An 8,663-nucleotide genomic window follows, 5' to 3' on the forward strand; every position below is an offset into this window, starting at 1 on the left:
CTTCACCTCCCGCAGCCGGGGCTCCATTGGAGCAGTTTGCCCGGGTGCTGAGGATGGCTCTGTGGCCTCTGCCTCAGGCGCTAGAATGGCTGTGATTGCGGCAGAACGACGCCCCAGATGGGCAGAGCATCGCCCCCTGGTGGGCATGCCGGGTGGACTTCGGTTGGGCACATGTGGGAGTCTGTTTGCCTCCCCATTTCCAACTTCAGGAAAACAACAACAACAACAAAAAAAATAGTTTTCAAATCAAAACTTCAATGAGATACCATCTCACAATAGAAGGGCTATAATCAACAAGACAGGTAACAACAAGTGTTGGAGAGGCTGTGGAAAAAAGGAACCCTCATTCACTGCTGGTGGGAATGTGAGTTGGTACACCCACTATGGAAAACAGTATGAAGTTTCCTCAAAACATTAAGAATAGAGTTACCGTATGACCCAACAACCCCTCTACTGGGCATCTACCCCAAAAATGTGAAAATATTTATTCACAAAGATATATGTGCCCCTATGTTCACTGCAGCATTTTTCACAGTGGCCAAGACATGGAGACAACAGAAGTGTCCCTCGATAGAGGGTTGGATAAAGATGTGGTACAAGCCCTGGCCGGATGGCTCAGTGGTAGAGCGTTGGCCTGGCGTGCAGGAGTCCCGGGTTTGATTCCCGGCCAGGGCACACAGGAGAAGTGCCCATCTGCTTCTCCACCCCTCCCCCTCTCCTTCCTCTCTGTCTCTCTCTTCCCCTCCCACAGCCAAGGCTCCATTGGAGCGGGGTTGGCCCGGGTGCTGAGGTTGGCTCTGTGGCCTCTGCCTCAGGCACTAGAAGGCTCTGATCACAACAGAGCAATGCCCCAGATGGGCAGAGCATCGCCCCCTGGTTGGCATGCCGGTGGATCCCGGTCGGGCGCATGCGGGAGTCTGTCTGACTGTCTCCCGTTTCCAACTTCAGAAAAATACAAAAAAAAAAGAAGATGTGGTACATATATACAATGGAATACTACTCAGCCATAAGAAAAAATGAAATATTTCCATTTGCAACAACATGGATAGACCTTGAGAATATTATGCTAAGCAAAGTAAATCAGTCAGAAAAAGCTAAGAACCATATGATTTCACTCTTATGTGAGATATAAAACTGAAACTTATAGACATAGGCTACGCTACAGTATGGTGGTTATCAGAGGGTAGGAGGTATAAAGGGTAAAGAGAGTCAAACATATGGTGACAAAAGATGATCAGACCTTGGGCGGTGGGCACACAACGCAATGTACAGATTATGTATAATAAATGTATACCTGAAGCCTGTGGTGGGATTCAAATAATTTAACAACTGGTCTCTGCCCTAATGACCATTTTAAATATAAAAATATATACCAAAAATTAGTTTATTATTTCATGCATTTAATACTTAAATAAGAATAAAAGAGGTACACAAAACTAGATTATGTTATAAGTTTTAAAATATTAATTAAAAATATTAAATAATACCGGAAAAAAACTGTTATTTATTTCCAGTGACAGCTTGTCACCCCCTGGTTGTTCGGCACTTTTTCTCTTTATGTTATATGTTTGTTTACTGAAGTAACAAACGTCAGGGAATTAAAATGTAGTATTTCATCAAAGGTATAATGAATTTTATGAAATGAATAAATAAATATTACAAGCACAGTTCCATCAAAATTTTTTCTCCTGTGGACAGAATGGACATTATTACAGGCATTTAGAATACACTGTTGTGCAGATGGAGGTTAAAAAGAGTAAGGAATGTAAATTTGTGATTTCCACACTGGGCAGCTGCCCAGGTGCCCACCTTAGAGAGAACGCTGATTACAAGTGCCATTTTAACAACTGGTTTGCCGAACTCAACAAAAAATTAGGTATCGGTTCTGCAGAACCAGTGCAAACAGCTGAATCCCAACACTGTCTGTGGAGCTGGAACCTTGGCTTCAAGAAAGGAAAAGGCATTCACATTTGTTGGGCCCCCACGGAACTCAGCATGCTAAGCATTATCCCATTTCACAGCTCAGGAAACTGAGGCTCAGAACAGCCAGGGTCACATAGTCTGTCTGTCACACACTTGGGACTTAAAGAACAGATTTTTCTATTCCTTTGGGGACACTGGCAATCAGCTGAATCTCACCACTGCTTGAAGCCTATATAATCTTACTAGTCAATGTCACCCCAATAAATTTAATTTAAAAATAAAACTTTAAAAATGTTTTAATTGAGATATAATTTACATACAATGAAATGCACAGATCTTAATCATATGGTTCAATTAGTTTTTTAAAATAGCTTGATTGACGTATAATTGACACACAGAAAGCTACACAAAGTTAAAATGTATACTTTCATAAATTTGCACACATGCTTATACTCATGAAACTATCACAACTAAGATAATGACTACATCCATCACTCTCAAATGTCCTTGTATCCTTCATAACCCTTGGCTCTCACCCACTCTCATCCTCAAGGCCATACACAGGCAACCACTGATTTATTTTCTGTCAGTATAAATTAGCTTGTGCTTTTAAAGAATGTTATATAAATAGAATCATATATATATAGTATATACTCTTTTTATCTGTCTGGCTTCTTTCACTCAGAGTAACTGCTAGGAGATTTATCTGTGCTATAACATACCCAATAGTCATTCTTTTTATTTCTGAGGAGTATTCTGTCATATGGATATATCATCATTTGTGCATTCCAGGTTGAAGAAATGCATTCTTCACTTTCCATTCATTAATGGATTTTGGGTTATTCTCAGTATTTATTATTACAAATAAAACTGCTATAAACATTTATGTATAAGCCTTTATATGCATGTATGCTTTGATTTATCATGGGGGAGTATAGACTATTGGATGTGGTAGATGTATGTATACAGAGGTGGATTTAATAGCGGGAGCACCAAGCTTTATTTAAATCTTAAGCACCAAGTCACTGCTTAACCCAAATTTAGAAAAGTTAATAGTTTAACTTTTCATGAAACCACCTATTTTCCACGTGGTTTTATCACTTTACATTCCTGCCATCAGAATCTGAAAGTTCCAGTTGTTCCATATGCTTTTCAAGACTTGGTCTGTTCAGCCATTTTAATTTTAGCTATTCTAATAGGTGTGTGCTAGCATCTCATTGTGATTTTACTTTGCTTTTCGTAGTGACTAATGATACTGAGCACCTTTTTTTTTTTTTTTTTTGTATTTTTCTGAAGCTGAAAACGGGGAGAGACAGACAGACTCCCGCATGCGCCCGACCGGGATCCACCCGGCACACCCACCAGGGGCAACGCTCTACCCACCAGGGGCGATGCTCTGCCCCTCCGGGGCGTCGCTCTGCTGCGACCAGAGCCACTCTAGTGCCTGGGGCAGAGGCCAAGGAGCCATCCCCAGCGCCCAGGCCATCTTTGCTCCAATGGAGCCTTGGCTGCAGGAGGGGAGGAGAGAGACAGAGAGGAAGGAGGGGGGGGGGTGGAGAAGCAAATGGGCGCTTCTCCTATGTGCCCTGGCCGGGAATCGAACCCGGGTCCCCCCGCGCGCCAGGCCGACGCTCTACCGCTGAGCCAACCGGCCAGGGCCCTGAGCATCTTTTCATGTGCTCTATTACTACCCATTTATCTTCATCGGTAAAGGATTTATTCAAATCTTTTGCCCATTGATAAGATTGCTTATTTTTTCATTACTGGGTTTTGAGAGTTCTTTATATATTATGAATACATATCCTTTATCAGATAACATGATTTGCAAATATTTCTCCTGGTCTGTGGATTGCCTCTTCTTTTTTTTTTTTTTACTGAGACAGAGAGAGAGTCAGAGAGAGGGATAGATAGGGACAGACAGACAGGAACAGAGAGGGATGAGAAGCATCAATCATTAGTTTTTCATTGTGACACCTTAGTTGTTCATTGATTGCTTTCTCATATGTGCCTTGACCGGGGTGCTACAGCAGACCGAGCAACCCCTTGCTCAAGCCAGCGACCTTGGGTCTAAGCTGGTGAGCTCTGCTCAAACTAGATGAGCCCACGCTCAAGCCGGTGACCTTGGGGTCTTGAACCTGAGTCCTTCGCATCCCAGTCCGACGCTTTATCCACTGTGCCACCACCTGATCAGGCGCCTCTTCATCTTTTAACAGTGTCTTACAGAAGTTTTTGAATTTGATAAAATACAATTGATCAATATTTTTCTTTTATGAATCATGTTTTTGTATTTTTTGTGTTTAAAAAATCACTGCTTAACCCAAAGTCACAAAAATTAGCCTTTTAGTTTTAGGTTTTATGATTAGGTCTATGATTCATTTTGAGTTAATTTTTGTAGATAGTGCAAGGAATAAATCAAAATTCGATTTTGTTATTGTGTTTTTTGCACATGGAATCAGTTGTTCCTTTCTCTATTTAACTGACTTTGCAACTTTGTAAAATATCAGTTATCCATTTACTTGTGATCTAGTTGTTCCATTGATCTATTTGTCTGTCTTGATGTCAATACCACAGTGTCTTGATTCTTGTCCCTTTATAATAAATCTTAAAATCATGTAGTGTTGGTCCTACTTTTTCTTTTTCAAAGCTGTTTTAGCTAGTCTAGATCCTTTGTATTTCCATATGAATTTTAGACTCAGTTTGCTAAATTCTGCAAGGTCTGTAGGAATTTTGATTGGGATTGCATTGAAACTACAGATTACATTTGGGGAGAAATGCCATTGTAACATTGTTGAGTCGTCTCTCCCATGATTACATTATATCTCTTCCTTAATTTGTTTTCTAATTTTTCTCAGTAATATTTTCTAGTTTTCAGTGTACAAGTTTATAATTCCTTTGTCTGATTTATCTCTAAGTATTTCATATTTTTGATGGTAAGTGGTATTTTTAAATTTTAATTTTTAGATATAAAAAGTTAATATTTGTATATCGATCATGTATCATACAAAGTTGCTAAACTCACATATTAATTCTAGAAGATTTTTTTTTTGGTAAATTCCATCAGATTTTCTATGTTGGTAATTATAAAGCCTATGAGTAAATGCAGTCTTATTTCTTTGTTTCCAATGTGATGTCTTTTAATTCTTCTTTTGTCTTATTTCAGTGGCTGTTTACAATGTTGAATAGAAGTGGTAAGAGCTGACACTTGCCTTACCTGATTCATACATTCCTGAGCTAGAGGAGAGGGCATTTAGTCTTTCATCATTGACCATGTTAGCTGTAGGGTTTGGGCATGAGCTTTATCAGGCTGAGGAAATTTTTTTTTTCTTCATTTTTCCGAAGCTGGAAACGGGGAGGCAGTCAGACAGACTCCCGCATGCGCCCGACCGGGATCCACCCGGCATGCCCACCAGGGGGCGATGCTCTGCCCCTCTGGGGCGTTGCTCTGTTGCATCTAGAGCCATTCTAGCACCTGAGGCAGAGGCCACAGAGCCGTCCTCAGTGCCCGGGCCATCTTTGCTCCAGTGGAGCCTTGGCTGCAGGAGGGGAAGAGAGAGAGAGGAAGGAGAGGGGGTAGGGTGGAGAATCAGATGGGCGCTTCTCCTGTGTGCCCTGGCCAGGAATCGAACCCGGGACTCCTGCACGCCAGGCCGACGCTCTACCTCTGAGGCAACCGGCCAGGGCCTCAGGCTGAGGAAATTTTCTTCTGTTCCTAGTTTACTGAAAATTTATATCGGGAACAAGACAGTGAATTTTGTCAAATGTTTCTTCTGACAAAGGTTTTGATTCATATATTTTAAAACTGTGCATTTAGGTGCATATATGTTTAGGATTGTTATATCTTCTTGATGAACTGACCCATTTATCATTAGGTATTGATTTTTATCTCTGGTAATAGTCTTTGCTCTGAGATCTCTTTGATATTAATTTAGCCACACCAGTTTTTCCTAGCCCTGTGTGGTCATCAAGAACTGTTTCCTCTAATCCTGTTGGGTGGTTCTTTCCCTGGACTTGGGCAGTTTTCTCATATGCATGTGTTGAATACTTGAGGGGCACCCTCTACATATCTCTGAAGCTCTCTGTGTCTGTGTCACGGTGACAATGAACTACTCAGAGACCAGATGAAATGCTCTGAGGGGGCAAGGGGCAGCAACAGCCCCAGTCAGCAGACCGAAGAACTGAAGCCTTGTCCCCAAACTTAGATATTTATTAGCCAGTATAAATAACTCAAGGAAACAGACAACAGAAGTTCTCAGGGGGTGAAGTAAAGGGCAAGGAACATACTGACTTCTAATCTCTGTTCTGAGAGCCTAAACATTTGTTACTGAATCTTATCCTACTGTTTTGCTGTTTCCAGTGCACACTATTTCCAGTACGGGTCAGAGAGGCCCCTGGACTCTCATCCACTCAGGGCTTTCACCCTAGGGTGCCTCTCTGTCTCTAATTCTTTACTCTAACTCTGCAAGTCTTCACAGCATATTCCTACATGTCTGTAGCTTCTTTCTCCTCTCCACCACTCTTTTCTATGAGTACTCACTGCTTTGCTTTTCCTAAACTCTATACCCCATCTCCTTAATTCTGGATTCTGCCTGGATACCCTTCTCTGTGCTGTGGCTTGGACACTCTCTCCAGGCAGCAAGCTGGAGCAATTGTAGGGCTCACCTTGTTTCTTTCTCTCAGGGCTCACTGTCTTTCATTGCTTGATGTCCAGTGTTTAAACCATTGCTTCTGATAGTCTTCATATGCTTTTTGGTTGTTCCAGGCAGGAAAGTGAAGCTGATTCCATCACTCCACCTAGGCTGCTTTCTGAATCCTTTGAGCAAGGTAGAGGGAGATACCTTCCCAGAAGTCGTCCAGAACTAGCCAGGCTGGAGGTGGGGTGTGAGGGGAGGTGGTCTATCCTTGGGGATTAGTTCTATTTCATTCATTGAGAAAGCAGGGCCCAACCATTACTATTTCATTTCATAGGCTAGATCTAAGGCAGTGACTTCAGCTTCCTCTTTTCCCAAGATGCGAGTGGTGGAAGTGAGATCAAGGCCTGTAAAATTCTCCATTTAGCTTGCTCAGTGCCACGGAGAAATGTTGGCCCTGAGTCAGTCTGAGATTTACACCGACTCTTTCAGCAAGGGCTCCACATAGCCAAGCAGTTTCTCATCTGCAAAGCAGACTGAAATTTCCAGAATCCTTGTCTTGGAGAACCCTTGTCATTCTCATTCCATCATAGCATCTTCATCCAGACTCTCAGAGGGGTCCTGGGATCTGCCTCATCAGATTCTTGGGGGTGGAGGTGGGTGGCATACAGGGGTTTTGCTTGAGGGAAATCCAGGTTTCTGAGGCCAAACAGCTCTCCAGAATCAGAATGGAGGGGTTGGGGGTAGGTATCTGCACATTTTTTACACGCTCCCCGAGAGATCATTGGAAAATTCTGGGAATCACTGATTTAAATCCTAAGCCAGTTTTTCCCTTCCAAGAGATACAACCTTTGCTAGGTGTGCTATCTTGTTAAGCTATACTATCCCTTTCTGCTCCTAACCACATGAGCATTATGTGGCATAATTATTTTAAGGTTTTATTTATTGATTTTACAGAGAGAGGAGGAAGGGGAGCAAGAAGTATCAACTCATAGTTGCTTCACTTTAGTTGTTCATTGCTTGCTGTTGTATGTACTTTTTTTTTTTTACAGAGACAGAGAGAGAGTCAGAGAGAGGGATAGACAGGGACAGACAGACAGGAACAGAGAGAGATGAGAAGGATCAATCAGTTTTTCGTTGCAACACCTTAGTTGTTCAGTGATTGCTTTCTCATGTGTGCCTTGACCCGGGGGCTATAGCAGAACGAGTGACCCCTTGCTCAAGCCAGCAACCTTGGGTCCAAGCTGGTGAGCTTTGCTCAAACCAGATGAGCCCGCGTTCAAGTTGGTGACCTCGGAGTCTTGAATCTGGGTCCTCCACATCCCAGTCCGATGCTCTATCCACTCCGCCACCACCTGGTCAGGCGCTTGTTGTATGTACCTTAACCAGGCAAATGCAGGGTTTTGAACCAGTGACCTCAGTGTTCCAGGTCGATGCTCTATCCATTGTGCCACCACAGGCCAAGTGTAGAATAATTTTTTTTTAAGTGAGAGGAGGGGAGATAGACAGATTCCCCATGTGCCCTGACTGGAATCCATCTGGCAACCCATCTGGGCCCAAAACTGGAAATCAATCAAGCTATTTAGCACCTGAGGCTGAAGGTGGGACCAACGAGCTATCCTCAGCTCCTGGAGCTGACTCTTGAACCAATTGAGCCACTGGCTGCAGGAAGGGAAGAGGGAGAGAAGGGGGAGAGGGAGAGAAGAAGATGGTCACTTCTCCCGTGTGCCCTGATCTGGAATTGAACCTGGGATGTCCACACACCAGGCCAACACTATTCACTGAGCCAACTGGCCAAGGCCCCAAATGACATATTAAAACTCAATTTTACTTCTACAAAGAAAACAATCTACACTGCCTTTTTCATTTTATAAATTTCACAAATCATAGCTTTTGATATAATCCTGTGCAACAGGCTAGCACCTTGCCTAGCACTGAATAGCCAATACATATCAGATCTAACATCTACCTTTTATTTTATTTTTTTATTTTTTATTTTTTTGTATTTTTCTGAAGTTGGAAACAAGGAGGCAGTCAGACTCCCACATGCGCCTGACCGGGATCCACCCGGCATGCCCATCAAGGGCCAATGCTCTGCCCATCTGGGGTGTT

This window comes from Saccopteryx bilineata, chromosome 3 (assembly GCF_036850765.1).
Source record: "Saccopteryx bilineata isolate mSacBil1 chromosome 3, mSacBil1_pri_phased_curated, whole genome shotgun sequence".
Taxonomy (NCBI): Eukaryota; Metazoa; Chordata; class Mammalia; order Chiroptera; family Emballonuridae; genus Saccopteryx; species Saccopteryx bilineata.